Raw genomic sequence first — 25,567 nt, forward strand, 5'->3', positions numbered from 1 at the left:
ATCTCTGTTAGCGCATCAGATCTTATTAAGTAAATTTACAAGGAGACGCGCATAGGCCGATGGACCTTTTGACTGCGCTTTGAGTAGTTCCTACCATGTAACCCCATACCAATATGAATCAATAGCAATAACAATCAAAGACATCAATAATCAATAGGAGTCAGTAATTTCCAGACACCATGACCTCGCGGCCACGAATAACCACACCTTCATGTAAGAGTTAGAATGTTTTTTCCCTATATTAACAATGCTAATGTCACATAACTTAGGCCCTCATTACAACTCTGGCGGTTGGTGTTAAAGCAGCGATAATACCGCCAACAGGCCGGCGTAAAAGAAAATGGAATTACGACCATGACGGAAACATAGACAGCCACTTTAACACTCCGATCGCCACGGCGGTAGAAACAAACACCGCGGCGGTAACCGCCAACAGACAGGCGGAAGACACAGTTCCGCCCACTGTATTACAACATGCCTATCTGTCACCTTTTCCAGGGCAGTACCAACGCTATCAAAAGCACGGCGGAAACAGGACTTGGAACGGAAACCACTCACCTCTCGAGACCCATCGAGGAACCAGGACGCCATGAGCACGAACTACAGGTCCTGCCCATGCTGGCCTACCTCCTCTTGTTTCAGGAGCAGGAAAGACAGCAGCGACGACCACGGTGACTACTGCACCTAGCACACACAGGAGGGGGTGAGGGAAAAGAGAGTGACAAACACACGCAACACGCAACACCCCTACCCTCACCCACAACACCATACACACAAATACATGCAGCAACATTACATATACACCCTGTCACCCCCTGGAAGAACGCAAGGACAAAAGGAAATTATTGTAACAAGTGTAATCAATGAAATATCAGATAGGGCAAATTCAAAAATTAGTATATACAAATATGTACACCAACTGCACAAGTCCGGATATAAATGAAATCATTGTCCATGGATCAGTGTCCCAAAATGCATGGGCGAAGCCCACACAAGATACCTGACTCGAAACGGAGAGAACACTGCAGGGGCATCAGATGGAAAATAAACAGGCACCTCAGGGGGAAGACGGGCACCTCAGCCGGATGAACGGACAATGCCACTGCTCCACGAGGGGGCTCAATGCCCACTGCTGTATCCTGGGGAGTGCAAAGCCACAGTCTCACAGTCTTTCCAGTGGGTGGTTTGCCCACTGCTGTATTCCGGGGAGTGCAAAGCCACAGTCTCTCAAGTCTTTCCAGTGGGTGGTTTGCCCAGTGCTGTATCCTGGGGAGTTCAAGGCCACGGTCTCTCAAGTGGGTAACAGTCTCCACTGGTTCTTAAGTGGGCTTTGTGCCCAGGGTGCTTCATCCTGCCAAGGACTGAGGTAGTGGATGTGATTCTCCACTAGTTCTGGAGGGGGCTTTGTGCCCAGAGTGCTTCATCCTGCCAAGGACTGAGGTAGTGGATGTGATTCTCCACTGGTTCTGGAGGGGGCTTTGTGCCCAGAGTGCTTCATCCTGCCAAGGACTGAGGTAGTGGATGTTAATCTCCACTGGTTCTAGAGGGGGCTTTGTACCCAGAGTGCTTCACATGCAGTGTGGCAGGTCCCATTCCCTCACCTGGGTGTGTGTGCCACAAGATTGCCTGGGAACAGGTAGAATGATACTCCATGGAGGCAGAGACACACTCCACCCTGCTGTGACTTCGCCTGCCACCTGAAGGTACAGACAGTGCTGGGAGTCATGCCTCATGTACGCTGGGCAGGGTCCAGGACGTCTCCTGCAGCCACGGATGGCTGCCCACTGGGGATGATTGCCATGTCAGCTGTGGTGGCACTGTCTGAGCACGTCGCGGGGCTGGTGGTGGGGCTTGCGGCGGTGTCTGTGGTGGAGGTGCTGGCGGTGGTGCATGTGTCTGCACCTGTTGAGGGACACAGCAGAACGTCTCCTGCAGTCTTGGACGTCTGCCCACTGGGGATGATGCTGGGGACTGTTGCTGAGGCAGCAGACATGCAGTTGGCGGTGCTGGTGGAGGTGCAGGTGGCGGTGTCCATCGCTTACAGGTTGATGTTGTAGTTGACAGAAGGGGTGACTCTGGTCCCTCATCCGGAGCCACCGTGCCCTGTCCTGACCTGCTCTGCGGCTTGTGTCCCTTCTCCACCTTTGATGTTGCTGCTGGTGCCTTGCCACTGTCCCCTTTTGGCTTGGCGGGGCCCTTGCTTGCTGGTAGGTGCGGCTTCTCCCTCCGGCATGTGGGCACCTTCTTCACCTTGGCAGGTGGGGGAATGGCCTGCTCCTTGGCCTTGCTAGGTGGCGCAATGGTAGCCCTGATGGGTGGTGCCTGCGATGAGACCGGAGTTGCTGGGACCACTGTGCTTGAGGATTTGGTGGCTGAGGTGCTGGGCTGGGACCTGGACAGCGTGGCCCTAGGGGAAGGACGGGGGGTAGGGAAGAGGTCAAAGTTTGCGAGGAAGAGTTTCTCAGACACACTGGGACGGGAAGATGGAGGGGGTTTGGGAGTGGAGGAAGAGGTAGTGGTTGTAGGAGGTGTACGTTTGCTGAATTTGGGTGAAGGTGCATAGACCGGAGGCTGTTGTGAGGTGGATGGCTGTTGGGTGGGTGTGTGCCTGCGTTTGTGTAGTTTGGAGGAGGGCTCACAGACACACTGGGAGAGGACACAGGGGATGTGTGAATGGTAGTGGGGGTGGTGATTGCACGTGAGCAGTGTGTGGTGATGGGCGTGCTGGTGATGGAGGTAGTGGCTGAGGATGTAGTGCATACAGGTGTGAGTGGAGACGAGACAGGGAGGAGGAGGACGTGGAGGAGGGGGACACAGTGGAGGCAGTGGATGTTGGTGTGTCTGCATGGGGATGGTGCTTGTGTGAGTGCCGGTGGGATGTGTGGTGCTTATGTTTGCCATGTCCACTCTTGTGTGTTGATGAGTGTGCATGCTGGTCTGATGGTGTGCTTGGGATAGGCTGAGGTACAGGGGATTCGGTCTGGGTGGAGGAAGTTGGAGGGGGGAGGCTAGACACAGGGACAATGGCTGCCATCAGTGCTGAGGCCAGAGCCTGAAATGCTCTCTGTTGGGCAGCCTGGCCAGAATGAATGCCCTCCAGGTATGCATTTGTTCGCTGCAAATGCCTCTCAACACCCTGGATGGAATTCAAGATGGTAGATTGCCCAACAGTGAGGGATCACAGGAGGTCAATAGCCTCCTCACTGAGGGCAGCAGGGCTGACTGGGGCAGGGGCTGAGGTGCCTGGGGCGAAGGAGATGCCCACCCTCCTGGGTGAGCGGGCACGGGAAACATGCTGAGGGGCTGCTGGGAGGGCAGTGCTGGTAGGGGGGGTGGCGGCAGTACCTGTTGATGCGGTGGGCACAGAGGTTCCCGCCACCGGAAGGGAGCTCCTATCAGAGTAGGAGTCGCTGTCACTGGTGTATGCTCCTGTCCCCGTTGTGGAGCTCCCCTCCGTCCCACTGGTGCCTTCATACTCTGTTACTTCACCCTCCAGGGCCATGTGGGATGCAGCTCCCTCCTGCTCCGGAGCCATTGCTCCTCCGCCAGATGATGCTAATGCACGCAAGAACAGGGTGACAAAACAATAAAGGGGGAAGACAGAAGAGACACATGGTCAATGCATGCAACACCACTACCGTTGGCGGACACAACACACAGGGAGCAGCCCTATGCACTAAGCCATGCACTAACAGTGCAGGGGAAAAGCTCATGCCCAAGGGGGACTCTTTTTATGCACAGCTGGAACCCATGGGAGCGTGACTAGGTGTAGAGGGTATATACCACCTTTGGGGTTGGAGTGGGAATGAGCCTGCAAAACAATGGATCTACCTTTGCGCATCTTCCCTAGTCTAGGGGAACCCACAGCCCACCACCCCCACCCAGACACCTTGTCAAGCGCGCAAAGTCAGCTGAATGAGTGTACTCACCCTCTTGTGGCTGCTGTGATGCCCTCAAGCGCCCATCCAACTCCGGATATGCCACCGCCAGGATCCGGTACATCAGGGGGTCATGGTGCGACGGGCACCCCTTCCACATTGGGAGGCCATCCCCAGCTGGGCCTCCGCCGTCTTCTTGCTCCAGTGGCGCAGGTCCTCCCATCTTTTCCGGCAGTGGGTGCTCCGTCTATGGTAGACCCCCAGGGTCCACACTCCCTTGGCGATGGCACGCCAAATACCCTTCTTCTGGTGGGTGCTGACCTAGAGGAAAAGTGAAGTTAGAATGGATGTTATTCTCCCGTACAGTTCTTCTCACACATTGCCCACAAACCTCCCACCCTGGCCCAGACATACATACACACACCATCCTCACATGCTGGCCTGTCCCCCCCTCTCTCTTCCATCCACGACACTCCATACAATCATGTGCCATCCACCATGCTCACAGTGTACTCACCTGTTTGTCTGGAGGACCGTACAGTTGCGTGTACTGGGGGAGGACCCCATCCACCAGTTTCTCCAACTCCTCCAAAGTGAAGGCAGGGGCCCTTTCCCCAGACACTCGAGCCATTGTCGCTTCCAGACACAGGTCACAGCAGCACTTGCAGTGTAGGTCCTCTCCTGTTGAAGGTGAGGTATCAAGTGAGGGAACTGATAGAAAATGGCGGTCACGTCCATGGCGGTGCATACCGTCACCGCCGGCGTACATCGTCATTGGCTCCTGGAACCCATAGGGCCCAATGATAACCAATGCTGAATTGCGCCACGGTCGACCGCCTACCCCCAGCACAGTTACCTCATTTCCCCTTGTCCCACCTTAAAGGTCAGGCAGCCGCCATTTCAGGGGGCCACATGGCAGGCCAAATAATTGTGTCACACCTATTTAGGCCAGGAATACGGACAGACATAGGCACATAGAGAAAATGTAACATTTTTGCTAAACAGCCTTGTGATACCTAAGTATTGTATGACCCTCTGCTCACCATTCTCCTCAATAGGGCACGTCCGCTGGGGCAGGTAATGAAATGGCGGCATCTTCCGGTGTACAGACCCTTGGTGGACCTGTCGACAATGGAAGACTTACACATATTTATCACTTACAGACTTGATCGTGCAACAATCCAGGAACTGTGTACCCAGTTGGAGCCTGACCTGATGTCAGCTATCCGCCATCCCACAGGAATACCCCCTCTAGTGCAGGTCCAGTCTGTATTCCATTTCCTGGCCAGTGGGTCTTTTCAAACAACAGTAGCCATGGCATCAGGGATGTCCCAGACAATGTTCTCTAACGTGTTGTCCAGAGTGTTGTCTGTCCTGCTGAAACAGATGCGCAGCTACATCGTTTTCCCACAAGTGGAGGATTTGCCCACAGTGAAAAGTGACTTCTATGCCCTGGGACATATCCCCAACATCATTGGTGCCATTGATGGTACACATGTGGCATTTGTCCCCCCCCCCGCAGGAATGAACAGGTGTACAGAAACCGGAAAAACTACCATTCTATGAATGTGCAGATGGTGTGTTTGACAGACCAGTACATCTCCCATGTGAATGCTAAGTATCCTGACTCAGTGCATGACGCTTACATTTTGAGGAATAGCAGCATCCCTTATGTGATGGGGCATCTCCACAGGCACCGTGTGTGACTAATAGGTGAGCCTAAAGTCCCCACACAGTTTCATTTGCTGTCTGGGTATGGGAGATTCCCTAATGTTTGGAGGATGTCTAACAATTGTCCCTCGATATTTGCAGGTGACTCTGGTTACCCCAACCTGTCATGGCTACTGACCCCAGTGAGGAATCCCAGGACAAGGGCAGAGGAACGCTACAATGAGGCACATGGGTGAACTAGGAGGATAATAGAGCGCACCTTCGGCCTCCTGAAGGCCAGATTCCGGTGCCTCCATCTCTCAGGTGGCTCCCTATACTACTCACCGAAGAAGGTGTGCCAGATCATCGTGGCCTGCTGTATGTTGCACAACCTGGCTTTGCGACGGCAGGTGCCTTTTCTGCAGGAGGATGGGCCTAATGCTGGTCTGGTGGCAGCTGTGGAGCCTGTGGACAGTGAAGAAGAGGAGGCAGAAGAAGAAGATGTATACAAGCGAAACAACATCATCATCTAATACTTCCAGTTAGACACAGGTAAGAAGATGGAACTGCTTCCCACATCTCGTACTATTGTAGGACCTAGCAAAGTCTGCCTTTTTACCTCTGTGTATGGAGCCTGACTTGTCACTTTGGCTTTCCATTTCACAGATCTGGGTCCCAATTTGTGCCCTCTGCTATGTTTACTCCTGGCCTACAGCTGTGTAACCTTGGTATCTGAACAAGTATATTTACATTGCTAAATTCCGGAGATTTTGCAATTACACGTTTGTGAAAGCACAGACTGACTCCAGATTTTTTGGTGATTCAAGCGTGTTTATTTCTGTGCTAATAAGTGAAGGGGTGTGTGAAATGGGCTGGGGTGATGGTGGAGGAATGTCCATGGCAGAGTCCAGTCTCTTGGTCTCACAGGTGCATTGTCCAATGGGGCATAGAAAGGAGAGCATTGGCAGTTTAAGCTGGACAGGGTGACAAAGTGGGACAGAAGTGTAACATTCAGGAGGGTCTTATTTCCTGGCAGGTGTCTTGGCAATGTTCTCTGTCTTGTTCCTGGATCTCAGGGACCGTTTGCGGGGTGGTTCTCCTTCTGAAGGGGGTGGGGTGCTGGTGGCCTGTTGGTCCTGTGGCGGTACCTCCTGTCCACTAGCGCCGGCGGAAGTGGAGGGCTGTTCATCGTCCAGGCTAGTGTCAGGGGCCCGTTGGTGTGCCACTGTGTCCCTCATGGTGTTGACAAGGTCTGCCAGCACCCCTGCAATGGTGACCAGGGTGGTATTAATGGACTTCAAGTCCTCCCTGATCCCCAGGTAGTGTTCCTCATGCAGCCGCTGGGTCTCCTGAAACTTGGCCAGTACCGTGCCCATGGTCTCCTGGGAATGGTGGTAAGCTCCCATGATGTTGGAGAGTGCCTCGTGGAGTGTGGGTTCCCTGGGCCTGTCCTCCGCCTGTCACACAGCAGTCCTCCCAGCTTCCTTGTTATCCTGTGCCTCTGTCCCCTGAACCTTGTGCCCACTGCCACTGACCCCAAGTCCCTGATTTTCTTGGGTTGGTGGGTTTGCCTGGGTTCCCTGTAGTGGTGGACACACTGCTGATTGATGTGTCCTGGGGACAGAGGGATGGGCCCGCTGGGTGGGTGCTGTGGCGGTGTTTCCTGAGGGAGGAGGTTCTGTGGTGGTTTGGCACTGTGGCAGGGGAACCGACTGTCCAGAGGTCCCTGATGGGCCAGGCTGGTCATCTTGATCCAGGCGTGCAGAGCTGCTGTCATCACTGTGGGCCTCTTCTGTGGGGGGACAAGATATGTCTGGCACCTCCTGTCCGGTGACGTTGAGTATGGGTCCTGTTGGGGTGTAAATGCATAGTTATTGTATCTGTGTGTGCCATCTTGTGCATTGGGTGAGGTACCCTCTACTCCTGTGCTTGCATCATTGTGTTTGCCCTTTTGTGATAGTTGGTTTGGGGTCTGTGTGGGTATCTGTACTGAACATGCTTTGTCAATGGGTGCCAATGCTTTGGTGTTGCATGCAGGGCTTGGTATTGGGATAGCTGGGTTGTGATTGTGGGGCATATGTGAGGTGTTGGAGTGATGGGGGTCAGGGTGGGGGTATGTGATGGCATGCAGGTGGGGTGGAGGGGATATGGTAAATAAGATATGACTTACCAGAGTCCAGTCCTCCTGCTACTCCTGCGAGGCCCTCAGGATGCATGATTGCCAAGACTTGCTCCTCCCATGTTGTTAGTTGTGGGGGAGGAGGTGGGGGTTCACCGCCAGTCCTCTGTACAGCAATCTGGTGTCTTGAAACCACGGAACGCACCTTCCCCCGTAGGTCGTTCCACCTCTTCCTGATGTCATCCCGTGTTCTTGGATGCTGTCCCACTGCGTTGACCCTGACGACGATTCTCTGCCATAGCTCCATCTTCCTTGCAATGGAGGTGTGCTGCACCTGTGATCCAAAAAGCTGTGGCTCTGACCTGGATGATTTCCTCCACCATGACCCTGAGCTCCTCCTCAGAAAACCTGGGGTGTCTTTGAGGTGCCATGGTGTGGTGTGGGTGTTGTGTGAGGTGCTGTCTGTTGTGATGTGTGGGGGGATGTGTTGGTGTGTGTTGTTTGAGGTGCGTGGATGTTGTATAAGTGATGGTGTTGTGTGTCTGTGGATGCTGATGTTGTGTTTGCTAATCTCTCTCTCTGGCCTTCTTCCAAATGTTACGTTGTAAGGATTTGTGGGTAATGTGGGTGTGTGTTTTATAGTGGTGTGAGTGTGTGGGTGTGTTGTGTGTATGTGTATCAGGTGTGTGTATTTCGAATTGTCTAATGTTGTTGTGTTTTGTAAGTGTGTGTGTATTTTGAGTGCAGCAGTGTGTACCGCCAATGGATTACTGCGGTTGAAAGACCGCCGTGTTGGTTCGTGGATCGTGATACTGTGCGCAGATTACTGTAGGCGTAACGGTGTGGGTTTTGGTATTGCCAGTTTATCACTGACCTTTGGTGTGGCGGACTTGTGTGGGTGTCTGTATTGTGGCGGATTCCGAGATGTGGGTTGTAATACCTGTAGCGGAATTCCGCCGCCGCAACGGTATGTTGGCGATCTTCAGCACAGCGGAAAGCGGGATTTACCGCTAGGGTTGTAATGAGGGCCTTAGTCTGAAAATCAAATGATAAGCATGCAGAAACAATACTGGCTGCCCAAAGCGCCGAAAGAATCGCAATCTAATCAAAGCTTCAGCCAGTACACATTCTAAGGTAACAGTACAAATTAATAGCACGAATAACTGCGCAAACGAAATGACATACATTTAGATTCAGCAAAGAAAAGACATCAACTGTTATTACATGTAGCGAACAATAACAGTGAAAACCCTAACTAACATCAGATTAGAATAGCATGTTTGGACTTCATGCAAAACAATTTAGTCAACACAAATTTGGAAAACATCTAACTATGGCTCTATCAAAAGTAGCGGTTGGTACCTAGGGACAAAAGCAAATAGACATGACAATCAATAACATCGTCTTATACCTGGCCTTAGTATGGTTCAGCAAGCTGTGATGTTCTTCGTCAATTGGACATCAGTTCGGTCAGCAAGGCATCAGGATTCAGCATTAAACTCCAGAAAAAAGCAAAGCCTCTTCATGCAGTTCGAAAAAGAATAGCTAAACTCTCAAAAAGAATGGGGAGAATGGCGCATCTCCTCTCGGTGCAGTCTGGCTAAGTTAGATTTCCTAAAACTACTTCCCACTTCTTATTGGTCAAAGAATCACATGTTTGCATTTAGTCCAATGAAAATAAACCCCCAAATCTACAACTTTACTAGTACACAGTTCACATGTCGATGATTGGCTCCTCTTCTCCTGATCCCATTGTTTGGCTTGTCAGGCATCAATATTGTTGCTGCTTATACTCCAGTCAGTGCATCCATTGTCTTCTCCTGGGAAGGTCAGTCTTACAAATACTACCTTATACATTGTATCCTAGCTAGTACATCATCTTCTAGCAAGCAGTTCTTATGAGAACAAATTTCAGCTACGAGCACTTGGTCAGCACAGTGGAAAATCACAATTCTCCAAGGAGCCATTTTATAAGTCGCCTAATAAATGCAGCTTGACATGAGGCCAGGCAACTAGGCCCAAGACCTTGCTAAGTTAAGGCCTACGATTAATAAAGCTAATACATAATACATAACCCTTAATATGACATATTACTACATTAATAAAACATAAGCTCAACATTTTACATTAATAAGCTAATAATAAGTACACTTTGTGAATACTGGCGGCCACTCAGGTGGGCGCCACCTCAAATGCGTGTTTATTTTTCTACTTTAATTCATTTTCTATGCAAATTCAACACTCAGAATACATGAATATTCATTAGTAAAATTCAGTGTAAACGGTACCAGAGGCATTGGTAACTGTGGGGGCAAATTTAACTGGGATTACAAACGGGATTCAGTAGGTCCACATATCATACAAGGATTATCAGTAATTCTGGCCCTTATTCTACTGGTTAGTTTTACAACTCAGCAGGAAAGAGGTCACTTGAGATAATTCATCAGGTATTATCTTGTTTGCCTCTGCTGTTATTTGCTAACTTAGAATGATCAGCCAGCTTTTATCAATATTCTCTGAAAATAATTAGTTTGGGGAGTGGGGGTTTCAGCATTATTTGGAAATTCGTCTTTCCTTTATAATTTTCCCGACTCGGGCGTGCTTTTTAATCTTCCTGACATATCAGACTCAAGGTGACCCATTGACTACACTCCTTACATGCATCCTTTTCCAATTTTCTGTTAGTTTATTGGGTTTATTTACACAATATGAATTCAACTGCAGCCTACCTGTTTTGCGTAGGCAGGGGAGACATACCAATAGATGAGATTACAGATGGAAATTTACAAAAAATAAAACGTTTGTATAATGCAAAGGCATGCATACACAGTGTCGCAAATGTACGCACATTCCCCCAGGCACATTCAAAATGTAAGCCACTCCATTGCTGCAGAGGTCACTTATATCAAGCCAGCACCGCGTCAGCGCCTGTTATTCTTATCGGCAGGCAGTTAGCATTCTGATTACAGAGAAGCTAAGGTGCCACATCCCATTGCGATTTGCCTACTTAACTCTAGCAAGGTTGATGTCTGTAGTGGAGCGTGCAGTGTAAAATGCTTAACTTCATCAGTGCTGACATCATCAACTGGGACTGCTTCATTAACATTAGCATTCTCTGTCCCCATTTTTAAGGTAATCAGCCATTGTATGTCCAGGCCTTGTATCGCTTGCTGTGTGTCCTCCATCTTTGTGCCACAAAGAAACAACTGAAAAGAGAATCGAGAAGATGGCACCCCCTTCGAGTCTGCAAGTGCATGTTTAATCACATAAGCATCGTTCATATTGTGAGTGGTGGGTAAAATGCGCCATCAGCTGTACTTTATTGGAAAATTCCAGAACATGTTGCAGTTTCACTATTCATTATGCAGCGCATGATTTTTCATCTAATCAATCATTAAGCTATCAGAGCTGAATCTCTGCTCTATGATGTTACAAGGATTAGACGTCGAATTCGTAGACTGGTTTGCGCACTTCGATAAAACTTGAGTGAGCAAAAATGACTAATTAGGATCTGTAGATATTTATGGACCCACGTGGAAGCTTCGTCTGTGAAAAGTCTGCTTTTGTGCAATTGCGAAATTTTCTAAGGGGTGGAAAAACTACGATCTCAAGGGGTGGGGTGGGGGTGATCGGGCAGTTTGAATGGTAGAAACATCCCAACTCTGGAACTGAGTGGGAATTGGATAACATTCTCAATAGTAATTCTTATTCTTGCTTCATCAAACTTTAGATTTAAAACTGTTTGTTGTAAGCTTTCAGATAGGGTGGCGAAGTAATTTAAATGCTCGTTGCAGCGGTTTGCGGTGATCTACAGGCCACAAGCTTAAATCCCGGAAAGCTCACCCAGCCTTTCATCCTTCTGAGGTTAGTAAATTGTATTAGTAATAGAAAGAGCAGAAGCATGAGGCAAACACAAATCAAGGTGTTAATGCTGTTCTTCTTCTTCTTCCTCTTCCTCTTTTTCCTATAGCAGGGAATGTGGGGTGAAGTAACAAACTTGAAAACTGGGAACTACATATCTCTGTATTGTGCTATTTTTTCCGTTTTCTGATTAAGGCTATGCAGCGTTGTTGAATTATATTTAGAACCAAAATAAAAATGATGACTAGAAGTTTTAACTACATTTGTAGGTCGAAACTGTCCGTAAAACAACAAAAAATACTGCCACTGATTCAAAATATCAATAGGATTGCAAAAATCATAATTCAAAATAAATGTTTATATTGCCAAGGTAGCGTGACTCTTTATTGCAAGTATGATTTCTTTGTTTGGGTTTGTGTTGATAAATAATGATATTGAACCGTCAGTGCCCTTAATCAGTTGTACATATTTTTTTTAGGTGAAGGTGCCTATGATAAGTAGAGAAGCTGCAGAAGTTGGGAATGGTGCGGGCAGCATACCAGAAAGGATATCCAGACCCAATATTTGGGAGTGCACTGTGGGCTCTTGGCCTGAACCTCAACAGATGTGAGGAAGAGAGTTGGTGAAGGGCCATCAGCAAGAGAGGGGATGACCAAGGGTCGCTTGCTGCTCTCGTCCCCTAGTTGCCCCCCTTCCCATTCTGGATACTGGCACTGAGGATGAGCCTTGTGTATGGGAGCTGGTGTGCACTGAACTATGAACCTCATTGAGAAGGAGGCCAGAAAATACTGAGCTCGCTGACATGCAGCTACCGGAACAGAAGGGTCGAGCAGAGGGGAGCTGGGATCCCAAGTTGAGGAGCTGACCACACATAAGTACTGGGGGTCTTGAAGGGTTAGCACTGCCCTGTCAGACTTGGTTCTCAGAAAAAATGAAAACTGTGATCGGCATGGACAAACAAGTCCCTGATGGAGAGACATAGGCCCTCATTACAACATTGGCGGTAAATGCTGCCTACCACTATGCTGACGGCCGCCAACATACTGTGACCGCGGCGGTATAATGCTACGGGTATCAGGACCCACACATAGAAATCCACCACTATACAGACACACACACAAGTCCGCCAGACCAAAGGTCAGTGATAAATTGGCGGTACCAAAACCCACACTGTTACGCCAACAGAACTATGCCCACAGTATCAGGACCCATGAATCACCACTGCGGTCTTTCAACCACGGTAAACCATTGGCGGTACACACCGCCGCTCTCAAAATACACACACACTAACAAAACTACACCACATTGTACAATTCAAACTACACATACCTGACACACATACACCCACCACACACCCACACCACTATAAAACACGCACCCACATTACCCACAACCCTTTCAATGAAAAAAAGATTGCTAATTGAGAGAGAGACAATCCAGGAGCACCCACTCAATCTGAGCCACAGAACACCATCACCCATACACCATCCACGCACCTCACAGCACACACCCCAACACAGCACCCCACACACCCTCACACATACCACTCACACCACATCCATGTCACCACAAAGACACCCCAGGTTTTCAGAGGAGGAGCTAAGGGTCATGGTGGAGGAAATCATCAGAGTAGAGACACAGCTATTCGGATCACAGGTGCAGCAGACGTCAATTGCAAGGAAGATGGAGCTATGGCTGACAGTCGTGGACAGGGTCAATGCTGTGGGACAGCACCCCAGAACAAGGGATGACATCAGGAAGAGGTGGAACGACCTATGGGGAAGGTGCGTTCCATGGTAGCAAGACACCAGGTAGCTGTACAGAGCACTGGTGGTGGACCCCCACAACTAACAACATGGGAGGAGCAAGCCTTGGCGATCATGCATCCTGAGGGCCTCGCAAGAGTAGCAGGAGGACTGGACTCTGGTAAGTCAAATCTTTACTATTATATCCCCCACCCTACCTGCATGCCATCACAAACTCCTACCCCTACCCTCACCCCCATCATTCCACCAACTCACATATACCCCACTATCAAAACCCACCCATCACAAAACCAAGCCCTGCATGCCACACCAATGCATGGACACCCATCACAGACCTGCATGGACACCCATCACTAAAGCATGCACATTAGAGATAATCACCTAGCCCACAAAATCACAACTCACACAAGGCAAAGCTGACAGGAAAATCACAACCATACAGAAAAACACACCGATGCACAAGATGGCACATGCAGATACAATAACACTGCATTTACATCCCCACAGGACCCCCACTCAACGCCACCGGGGAGGAGGTGCCACTAACATCCAGCACCCCCAGAAAAGGCCCACTGTGATGACAGAAGCTCTGCACGCCTGGATCACGATGACCAACCTGGCCCATCAGGGGCCTCTGGACAGTCGGTTACCCTGCCACAGTCCCAAACCACCACAGAGCCTCCCCCTCAGGAAACACCACCACAGCACCCACCCAGCGGGCCCATACCTCTGTCCCCAGGACACGCCAATCAGCAGTGTGTCCACCACTACAGGGACCCCAGGCAACCCCACAAACCCAAGACATTCTGAGACCTGGGTTCAGTGGCAGTGAGCACACGGTTCATGGGACAGAGGCACAGGACAACAGGGAAGCTGGGAGGACTGCTGTGTGACAGGGGGAGGATGGGCCCAGGGAACCCACTCTCCACGAGGCATTTGCAGGGATCCTGGGAGCATACCACCATTCCCAGGAGACCTTGGCCCAGATACTGGCCAAGTTGCAGAAGACCCAGCGGCTGCAGGCGGGACAATACCTGGGGATCAGGGAGGAGCTCAAACACATCTACACCATCCTGGTCACCATTGCAGGGGTGCTGGATGACATGGCTAACACCATGAGGGAGGCAGTGGCACACCACGGGCACCTGCCACTAGCCACAATGAAGAACTGCCCTCAACCTCTGCAGGCGCTAGTGGACAAGAGGCCCCGCCTCAGGACCAACAGGCCACCAGCACCCCACCCCCTGCAGAAGAAGAACCCCCCCGCAAACGGTCCCTGCGATCCAGGCAGAAGCCAGAGAACATTGCCAAGACCCCCGCTAGGAAATAGGACTCTCATGGGTGTCACCCTTGTGTCCCACTATGTCACCCTGTCCACCTTGAACTGCCATTGCTCCCTTTACTATGCCCCTTGGACAATGCACCTGTGATGCAAAGAGACTGGACTCTCTCTGGACATTCCTCCACCATCACCCCAGCCCATTGCATTTCCCCGTCCACCTCTTAGCACTTAAATAAACACCCTTGGAACAAATACAACTATGGAGTCTGTCAATTGATTGAAATATGTATCAGTTCAACAAGCTGTAAACATTTCAAATCATATGTACAGTTATATATACATTGCTATGACCTGTAGTGGGCAGCACTAAACACACCAGGAGCCAGAGTGGGCCACAGAGATCTGAAAATATAGATGCCAAAGGTTACAGTAAGTGGCCATAGACATAGGGAAATCAGGCTGCCATGTCCAATGTCAAACACAAAACTGCAATGGAAAGTGAAGTTACAGTGTCTTACCTGTGTGTAACTGGAAGTACTGTTGTATGAGTGAGCTTCTCTTGTCCACATCTTCTTCCTCTGCCTCCCCTTCCTCACTGTCCACAGGCTCCACCGCTGCCACAAGACCATCTCCAGGCTCATCTTCCTGCAGAAAAGGTACCTGGCGTCTCAAGGCCAGGTTGTGCAACACGCATCATGCAACGATGATCTGGCACACCTTCTTGGGTAAGTAGTACAGGGATCCACCTGTCAGATGGAGGCACCAGATCCTGGCCTTCAGGAGGCCAAAGGTTCTTTCAATGATCCTCCTTATTCGCCCATGTGCCTCATTGTAACATTCCTCTGCCCTTGTCCTGGCATTCCTCACTGGGGTCAGTAGGCATGAAAGGTTGGGGTAACCAGAGTCACCTGCAAATATTCAAGGGATACCTGTTAGACATACACTCACGCTTAGGGACAACCCCACACCCATATACCTACATCAACTGGGTGGGGACCATGGGCTCACCTATTAGCCACACCCAGTGCTTCTGGAGTTGAGACATCACATATGGAATGCTGCTTCTCCTCAAGATAAAGGCATCATGCACAGTCTCAGGATACTTGGCATTCACATGGGAGATGTACTGGTCCGCCAAACACACCATCTGCACATTCAGAGAGTGATAGCTTTTTCTATTCCTGAACACTTGTTCACTCCTCCGGGGGGAGACAAATGCTACATGTGTACCATCAATGGCACCAATGATGTTGGGGATATGTCACAGGGCATAGAAGTCAGCTTTCACTGTGGCCAAATCCTCCACCTGGGGGAATAGGATGTAGCTGCGCATGTGTTTCAGCAGGGCAGGCAACACTCTGGTCAACACATTTGAGAACATAGGCTGTGACATCCCTGATGCCATGGCCACTGTAGCTTGGAACGAACCATTTGCCAGGAAATGGAGCACTGACAGGACCTGCACAAGAGGGGGGATATCTGTGGGCTGGCAGATAGCTGAAATCAGGTCTGGCTCCAATTGGGTACCCAGTTCTTGGATTGTGGCCCTATCAAGTCTGTAGGTTAGGATAATGTGTCTGTCCTCCATTGTCGCCAGGTCCACCAGGGGTCTGTACACGGGAGGATGTCTCCATCTCATATTCATCCTCAGCGGTTGAAGTCTAGGGAGAAAAACGGTGAGCAGAGGGTCATATTCGCACATCTATTGAAATAATGATGCATCTCTTCCTTTACAGAAACAGTTTGTGAATTTGAGATTCAGTTGATGTGCCAATGTCTGCTGTGATGCAGTTAGGTGCCGTGCCCTGTGCCCCCCTGAAATGGCGGCTGCCTGACCTCTGTGGAGAGACAAGTGGAAATGAGGTAATTCCGCTGGCGTTGTGTGCAGTAGCGGTCGGCGGTCAATGACCGCCGCACAACTTCGCATTGGTTAACATTGGGCCCTATGGGTTCCAGGAGACAATGGCGATGTACGCCAGCGGTGACGGTATGCACCGCAGCGATGTGACTGCCATTTTCTATCTGTTCACTCACTTGCTACCTGATCTTCAACAGGAGAGGACCTATACTTCAAGTGCTGCCATGACCTGTGACTGGAAGTGACAATGGTTCAAGTGTCTGGGGAAAGGGCCCCTGCCTTCACTTCGGAGAAGTTGAAGAGACTGGTGGATGGGGTCCTACCCCAGTACACTTTACTCTATGATCCTCCAGACAAACAGGTGAGTACACTGTGAGCATGATGTGTGGGCCATGAATGTATGGAGTGCTGTGTGTGTCAGCCTCATGTATGAGGGGGGGGCTAAGGGTCCTGGGCAGAGTGCTGCATGTATGGTGGTCAATGTATGTGCGTAAGGGCATGGAAGGGATATGGTGGGCCATGAGTATGACAGTCCGGATGGTATGACTAATCCTTTTTCTGCTGTCTTTTCCCTGCAGGCCAGCGCCCATCTGAAAAAGGGTATTTGGCGTGTCATTGCCAAGGAGGTGCGGACCCTGGGGGTCTTTGACAGGCGGAGCACCCACTGCCGCAAACGATGCGAGGACCTGTGACGCTGGGCAAGGAAGACGGCGGAGGCCCAGCTGGGGCTGGCTTCCCAACGAGGAAGGGGTGCCCATCGTACCCTGACACACCTGATGTTCCGCATCCTGGTGGTGGCCTATCTGGAGTTGGATGGGCACTTGAAGACATCACAGCAGCCACAAGGGGTGAGTACAGATTCAGATTCCTGACTTTGCACACGTTAAGGTTTTACCTGGGTGGGGGATGTGGGCTGTGGGTGCCCCTAGGCCAGGTGCGAACATGGCAGGGTAGGTCCCTTGTTGGGCAGGCTCTGAAGCACTCCAACCCCAATAGTGTTATTGGCCATCTACTACAGGGCAGGGTCCTGTGGGTTTCAGGTGTGCAGCTAATGGTGTTAGGCATTGTACCCCATGGGCTGGTGACTAGCTGTGTAACTGGTAGTGCATAGCCTAGTGCATAGGGCTGCTCCCTGTGTGTTATGTACGCCAACGGTAGTGGTGTTGCTGGCGTTGACCAAGTGTATCCTCTGTCTCTCCCCCCCTTTTTGTTTTGTCACCCTGTCCTTGTGTGCATTAGCATAATCTGGCGTAGGAGCAGAGGCACCGGCAATGGAGGGAGCTGCATCCCACATGGGCCTGGAGGCCGAATCCATCGACGGTGTGGGCACCAGTCAGACGGAGGGCGAGGGGAGCACCATGACGGAGACAGGAGGGGACACTACAGACAGCGACTCCTCCTCCGATGGACGCTCCTTGGCGGTGGCGGACACCTCTGTGCCCACCCCAACAACAGGTATAGCCACCACCGCCGTACCAGCACCGCCCTCCCAGCAGCCCCTCAGCGTGTTTCACATGCCCGCTCACCCAGGGTGGGCATCTTTTTCACCCCAGGCACCTCAGGCCCGGCCCCAGTCAGCCCTGCTGCCCTCAGTGAGGAGACTATTAACCTCCTGAGATCCCTCACAGTTGGGTAGTTAACCGTACTGAATGCCATCCAGGGTGTTGAGAGGCATTTGCAACAAACAAATGCATACCTGGAGGGCATTCACTCTGGCGTGGCTGCTCAACAGAGAGCGTTTTGAGGCTCTGGCCTCTGCCCTAATGGCAGCCATTGTCCCTGTCTCCAGCCTCCCCCCTCCAACTTCCTCTACCCAGTCCCAATCCCCTCAACCTCAGCCTATCCCAAGCACACAGGCAGACCAGCATCCTCCCAAATCAACACACAGAAGTGGCTCAGGCAAACACAAGCACCACACTTCATCTCACAGGCACTCACACAAGCACCATCCCCATGCAGACACAGCAACATCCACTGCCTCCACTGTGTCCCCCTCCTCGTCCACCTCCCTCCCAGTAGCATCTCCACTCACACCTGCATGCACTACATCCTCATCCACTACCTCCATCACCAGCACGCCTATCACTACACACCCCTCACTGGCAGTCACCACCCCCACATCCATGCATACGTCCCCTGTGTCCTCTCCCACTGTGTCTGTGACCCCTCCTTCCAAAGGCCACAAATGCAAGCACACACCCACCCAACAGCCATCTACCTCACATCCAGCTCATGCACCTACACCCAAACACAACAGACTGACACCTCCTACAAGCACTCCCTCTTCCTCCACATCCAAACCTTCACCCTCTTCCCGCCCCAATGTCCCTAAGAAGCTTTTCCTAGCCAACATTGACCTGTTCCCTAATAGCCCCCCGTCCTTCGCCTCGGGCCAGGGTGGCCAGAACCCAGCCCAGCACCTTAGCCACCAAGTCCACGTCCTCTGTGGTTTCTGCAGCTGTCAGAGGCTCTAAGGGGGCACCCGTCATGCCAGCCAGTGTGCAACCAACCCCTGCGAAGGCCAAGAAGATTCTGCCACCTGGCAAGGTCAAGAAGGGGACAGGATCCAGCAAGGAGAAGGAGCTTCAACCACCCAGCAAGGCCACGTCAAAGACTCCAGCTGGCGGACCCAAGGTGACACCATCATCTGCCACGGGCAGAGAGGGGCACAGAACACCAGCCAAGGCACTTTAGCCGTCCGAGTCTGCAGGTGAAGGCCTGGTGGCTACCAGCACAACTGTCAGCACCGCCACCTGCACCATGGCCAGCACCCCCACCTGCACCGCTGCAAGCACCGCCGCAAGCACTGCCACCTGCACTGCCGCAAGCACCACTACTGTCAGCAGCAGCAGCCCCAGTGGGCAGACGTCCGAGGCTGCTGGGGAAGGGCGGGAGCCTCCCCTCACCACAGGCAGCACCGCACCTGCACCGCGGCCAGCACTGCCACCAGCACTGCCGCAAGCACCGCCACCTGCACCGCTGAAAGTAGCACCACTGCCAGCAGCAGCAGACCCAGTGGGCAGCCATCCAAGGCTGCAGGGGAAGGGCTGGAGCCTCCTCCCACCACCGGTGGAAGGACTGTAGTCCTGCCTCCATGGAGTATCATGCATCCTGGCCACTGCAGATCTCGTGGCTCTGACACCCAGGTGAGGGACTGTGACCTGGCACACCCCAATTGCTGCATCACTGGGCACAAGGCCCCCTCCAAAACCAGTGGAAGAAGGCATCCACTCACCCTATCCTTGGCAGGATGAAGCACACTGGGCACAAAGCCCCCTCCAGAAACAGTAGAAGAAGGCATCCACTCACCCTATCCTTGGCAGGATGAAGCACACTGGGCACATAGCCCCCTCCAGAACCAGTAGAAGAAGGCATCCACTCACCCTATCCTTGGCAGGATGAAGCACACTGGGCACAAAGCCCCCTCCAGAAACAGTGGAAGAAGGCATTCACTCACCCTATCCTTGGCAGGATGAAGCACACTGGGCACAAGGCCCCCTCCAGAACCAGTGTAGGAGCCATCCACTTGAGAGAATGTGGCTTTGCATTGCCCAGGACCAAGCATTGGGCAGCCCACCCACTTGAGAGACTGTGGCCTTGCACTCCCCAGTAGCAAGCACTGGGCAAACCACCCACTTGAGAGACTGTGGCTTTGCACTTCCCAGGACCAAGCAGTGGGCAGCCCACCCATTTGAGAGACTGTGGCCTTGCACTCCCCAGGACCAAGCAGTGGGCAAACTACCCACTTGAGAGACTGTGGCTTTGCACCCCCCAGACTCAAGCAGTTGGCAAACCACTCACTAGAGAGACTGTGGCCTTGCACTCCCCAGGACCAAGCAGTGGGCATGGAGCTCCCTCCAAGAGCAGTGGTGTTGTACCATCTTCTGGCTTAGGTGCCCCCCCCTTCCCCGTCCCCCTGAGGTGCCTGTGTGTTTTCGACTTGATGCCCCTGCAGTGTTCTCTCCGTATTGAGGCAGGAGTCAAGTGTTGGCTTGGCCTATGTGTTTTGGCCCAGTGGGCCACGGACATTTTGAGTGGACATTGTCCCGCCTTTTGTAAATATTGTATATTTTGTAAATACTGTTTTTGAATTCTAAACATATTTATAACTGTTTCTAATATAATACTAATTTGTCTCCATTCCTTTTGTCCTTGCGTTATTCCTGAGGGTTACGGGGTGTATATGTGATGTTGTTGCATGTGTTTGTGTGTATGGTGTTGGGGTGGGGGTGTTGCGTGTTGCATGTGTGTGTCACTCTCTTTTTCCTCCCCCCTCCCCTGTGTGCTAGGTGCAGTACTCACCGTGGTCGTCATCGCCGGCATTGGTACTCCTGGTATATGAGCAGATACACCAGCATGGGAAAGACGTGCAGCTCGGGCTCCATGGCGTCCTGGTTCTTCCTTGAGTGTCGAGAGGTGAGTTGTTTCCCTTCAGAACACTGTTTCCGCCGTGCTTTTGATGGCATTGGTACCACCCCGGAAAAGGTGGCGGATAGGTCTCTTGTAATACAGTGGGCGGAACCTTGTCTTCCGCCTGACTGTTGGCGGTTACCGCCGTGGTATTTGTTGCTACCGCCATGGCGGTCGGTGTGTTAAAGTGGCTGTCTGTGTTGGCGGTTTCTGCCGTGGTCATGATTCCATTTTTTTTACCGTCAGCCTATTGGCGGTGTAACCGCCGCTATACCACCGACCGCCAGGGTTGTAATGAGGGCCATAATGTGCCCCCAGGAGACTGGAAAGGGGAAAGGATAACTACTACATGAAGGCAAGGAGGAAACAGTGGAGGGAGTTGTGTATTTCTCCAAGTCCACATTATTGTTGTGTTCCTGCAGCACTCATTGGTAGACAGACAGTAGTGAAACTAAAGAAAAACATATAGTGAACGGGTTGGAGCTTGTGAGGGGACACTTATAAGCTGTACAACCACAAACTGTGTGGGGGATTCATAGAGAGTGGGACTCTTTGGCCCTGTTCTGGATGTGCGTAATCTCCGGCTGAGATGAAGGTGTAAGAAATGGCTGTGCGTAAGAGGGAGTTCATTTTATGGACTAGGTGGTCTCACACACATTATAGTGTCATGCTTCATCATATGACCACCTAGCCCCACCCAGGTAAGGTGATACTACCTGGGCGGACTCAACCTCGTTGTTATAAGAACTACAGAGGGAGTGATGAAATTAAATCGGACTGGATAATATAAGGGTTCCAGCTGAATAGTAAAATTGCCTTGCAAAACAACTTGAGGGTCACGATCATGTGCTTTTGGGAGCTGGAAATGGGGTGAAAGCACAGTACTAAACAACTTCAACATAAGAAGATTGAAAACTGTGCCTTCTCTCAAAAGAAAGGGACTGATGGAGTGGTGAACGGAGGACAGACCCACTCCCACTCAGTAAAAAAGAGGAATTGACTGTTGAAGACACTAAGAATACCCTAGAATAGAATACCCATTGAAGTCATCCTGTTCACGTTCAGACCTTAGAAAGATCAATAAGAGTGAAACAGTTCTAGTTGGACCATGTCATCCTGAAAAAGAAGTTGTAGTACTGCTCTCTACTGTAAACACAATGACAAAAGAAAATAGATCTTCCAAGCCTGACTAGAAAATGCAGAAGTGAGACCACACAGCAGCACTATCCGGCTGGCAGGAGTTGCAGAAAAAGCAGATGGGATGTTGATCTATTTGTTGAGGAGTGAATACTCAAACATCTAAAACCCAAAGGTATTATCCAGTATTTCCCCAGACGTCAGATTGGATCTGAAAAACCCTGCACAGAACCTCTGCACACTAGTAAGTGGCGTTAGTGGATCCAAATCAATGTCGCCCGCATTGCAAGTGAAGTGTGTGGTGCCTACATAGGTGCAGCCCCCATGAGCTGACATCAGTTTCTTTCTTTCCGCAGCAACAGTGCGGATCCAGAGAGCTACCTCGGTCATTTTTTGACCAACTTTTTTTTACCCTTTTCTCAACCTTTTTTGAGCAATTGCTTCCAGTGTGCTAGGGTCATGTCTCTCAACAAACATATGGGATTTAAACTTTGTGGGGAATGTCACAGGCAGATGTATGTGTCTGATGCCACGTAATCTGTCTTTGGTGTCTGAGTTCAAACCATGATTCCAGGTCCTACACTGACTATTGGTCTATGCACCTGAAGGTGATTTGGGAGCGAGCAATGAAGCTCCTAGCGACGCAGCACTAGAAGACTCTGCATCATTGCTGGTCCCTATCCCAAGAGAGGTCTCAGGCCCAGTTGCAAAGTCATTCTTGTGATTGGTCGTCTTCAAAATCAAAGTCGTCGTCATCAAAGTCGAGTAAGTCGAAGAAGCACAAATGGAATAGGTTGAAGCGTTCTTTGTCTTCTCTCTCTCAGCCTTGTGCTTCTCGGCCCCACTCTCGCACTTTTCCTTCACATTGGGAGAACAGGTCTTCTCCATGCCTCCCTGAGTTCCTTGAGTGACCCTTGTCCAATTTAGGGAGTACTACGCTGCAATGTACTCCATCTTTTGGCCACCGACTCTCTCTGGCACACATTCAAACCACACAAAGCCAACCCATGCCCCAATTGAGTTACCACTGGCAGGCCCTCCCCAATGCCAACTGGGCCCTATGGATCAGGACCCTAATGCAGACTAACTCCAGCCTCAAGACTGAGACCCCACGCTAGAGCACATCCTCCAAAGCCATGCCCAATGACCCCAACACCACCTGAATTGTGGAAACCATTGACTGGTTCAACTCCGAGGAGGTGCCACTTGATGTCGACACTGATGCTAATGGGACCTCGTCCATCCAGTTTGGACACAATGCCTCTGTCCTTTGACAGGCCCACTCCAGACTTAGACTTTTGGGGTGGTGATGACGATGATGATGACAGTGGGTTCCCCAACCCAACCAATGACCAGGGCCCATTCTACCATGAGTACAACTGATATGAAGAGCCGAGGGAATACCAGCAGACTCTACATGTCTCCAGATTCTGGCTGGTCTCGCCTCCACGATCTGCTACGGAGGAAGGTGCATACTTTGCCATCACAGTCAAGCCCAATGTCTTGACAAAGGTCCTTCAACCAGGGACACCCTCTGTGGAGCCCAGAGTCTTGCTTTAATAAAGCCCTCCCTGACATTCTCCTCTGGGCCTGGACCAAGCCCTGCACTGGTGTATGGGTGACCAGGATGATCACCTGTTGCCACCGCTCTTGGCGGCCTAGCTTTCCTCATTCAACACCCTACTAAGACCCTGGTGGTGCAGACCTCGGCTGCCAAAGTTACCCTTAGCGTGTTCTCAACCACTCCACAGCACAGGGAATCCAAGAGGCTGGAAACCTTTGGGAAGAGACATTTCTTTTCTATGAGCCCAGTTTTGTTTCCAGTGAACACTGCATGCCTCTTGTGCCAGTATTCTCACACCTTGTGGTATTCAGTTGCAAAAGTGCTACCCATGATCCTGGAGGATGGCCAGGCCATACTACACCAGGCCATCCTTGATGGGCGGGATGTAGCAAAGTTCACTATTAGGTGACAGGGCCTGTTCTACCACGAGTACAACTGGTATGAGGGGCTGTGGGATGCCAGAGGACTGGACACATTTCCAGATTCTCATGGACTGGTTTTCTCATACCTTGTAGAATTCAGGTCTGCAAGCGCTGCTCATGGTCTGGGAGGGAGCCTGGGTTATACTGAACCGGGCCATGCTGGATCTCTGCAGCAAAGCTCACTATTAGGTGAGGAGAATGACACCATCAACTCACTAGGCAGGGCCATTGCGTCCATAGTGGCACTCTGTCACTGTGCCTGGTTGAGATAAACTGGCTTCTTATGGTATGTTCAGTTAACATTGATGGACATGCCCTTTGATGGCTACTACCTATTCGGTGGCAAACCCAAGTCAGCTCTCAAGTGCTTCTAGGAGAGTTCAGTCACTGCCAGGTTGTTGGGGACCTCCCTGACACTGTGCCAACCACACTCTTCCTTTTATTGATTCTGTGCTTATGAAAGGGGCTCCCAACTGCATCTATAATATCAACTGTCCCTTCAAGGCCGTCAGACTTCCCAGCCCTTTCATAGCTGCAGACGTAGTTCCCATTAAGAACGTGGGACTCAAAGCCAGCATACTGTCTGGTCCTCCATCCCTCCAGCTGCTTCAACCTCCAAGCCCCTTTAGTATGCCCTCAACACAGCACGGTCACCCTATTGAGGCAGGATGAGGCACCACCTGCCCCAAGGGCAAAAAAACGACAAATGCGTGCTTCAAATTGTTCCAAATGGTTATGCCCTGCTGCTTCTGGAAACATCACTACCTTGCCACTGTCCTCAGATTAGCTGATGGAGGACTATCTGTCCTTGGTTCTCCAGGAAGTGCAGGTTATTTTGGATAGACGAGTGAGAAATCGAAAGAGTTTGTGCTAGAGATTGAGAGGGTTGAGGCACCAGAAGTAGGTAGTGGTTGCTGTTCCTGCTACTTTCTGGTGCAAAAAATGAAAAATGCCTTCATACTATCCTAGATCTTTGCCCTCTGAATGTCTTTCAGTGAAAGGAGAAATTCAAAATGTCCAGGATTGTGTGCCCTGGATCCCAGACACTTAATGGTAGCGTTGTATCTACAGGACACATATTTCCACGTCTCCATCCTGTAGACCTACAGGCATTACCTGTGGATCAAGGTGGGCCATGAGCTCTTTCACTTTGTTGTGCTCCCCTTTGGTCTTACCAGTGCCCCTTGGGTATTCATGAAAGTGATGGCAGTGGTTGCAGCACATTTTCGGGGGTCAGTGATTTCAGTCCTCCCCTAGCTTGATGACTGGTACCCAACTCCAGACTATGTTGAACTTTTGCATCACTGGGGTTTACTATCATTGTGCCAACATCACACCCGAGTCCTTATCAGACACTCTCTTTATTTGGAGCCATTCTGGACATTGTGCAGTTCTGCATCTACCCTCTGGAGTGGAGAGTCCAAGATATTTGGGCTATGATCCCAATGTTTCTACCTCAGCCCTGAATTTCTATTAGACTGACCCTGTGGCTGCTGGGTCTGTTGGCCTCCTGCATCCTGCTGGCAAAGCACGCTAGATGGCATATACAGGCTCTGCAGTAGGATCTGAAGTCCCAGTGAGCAAAGCATCAGGGAAATCACAGCAATCTGGTCCAGAGTT

This window comes from Pleurodeles waltl, chromosome 1_1 (assembly GCF_031143425.1).
Source record: "Pleurodeles waltl isolate 20211129_DDA chromosome 1_1, aPleWal1.hap1.20221129, whole genome shotgun sequence".
Classification (NCBI taxonomy): Eukaryota; Metazoa; Chordata; class Amphibia; order Caudata; family Salamandridae; genus Pleurodeles; species Pleurodeles waltl.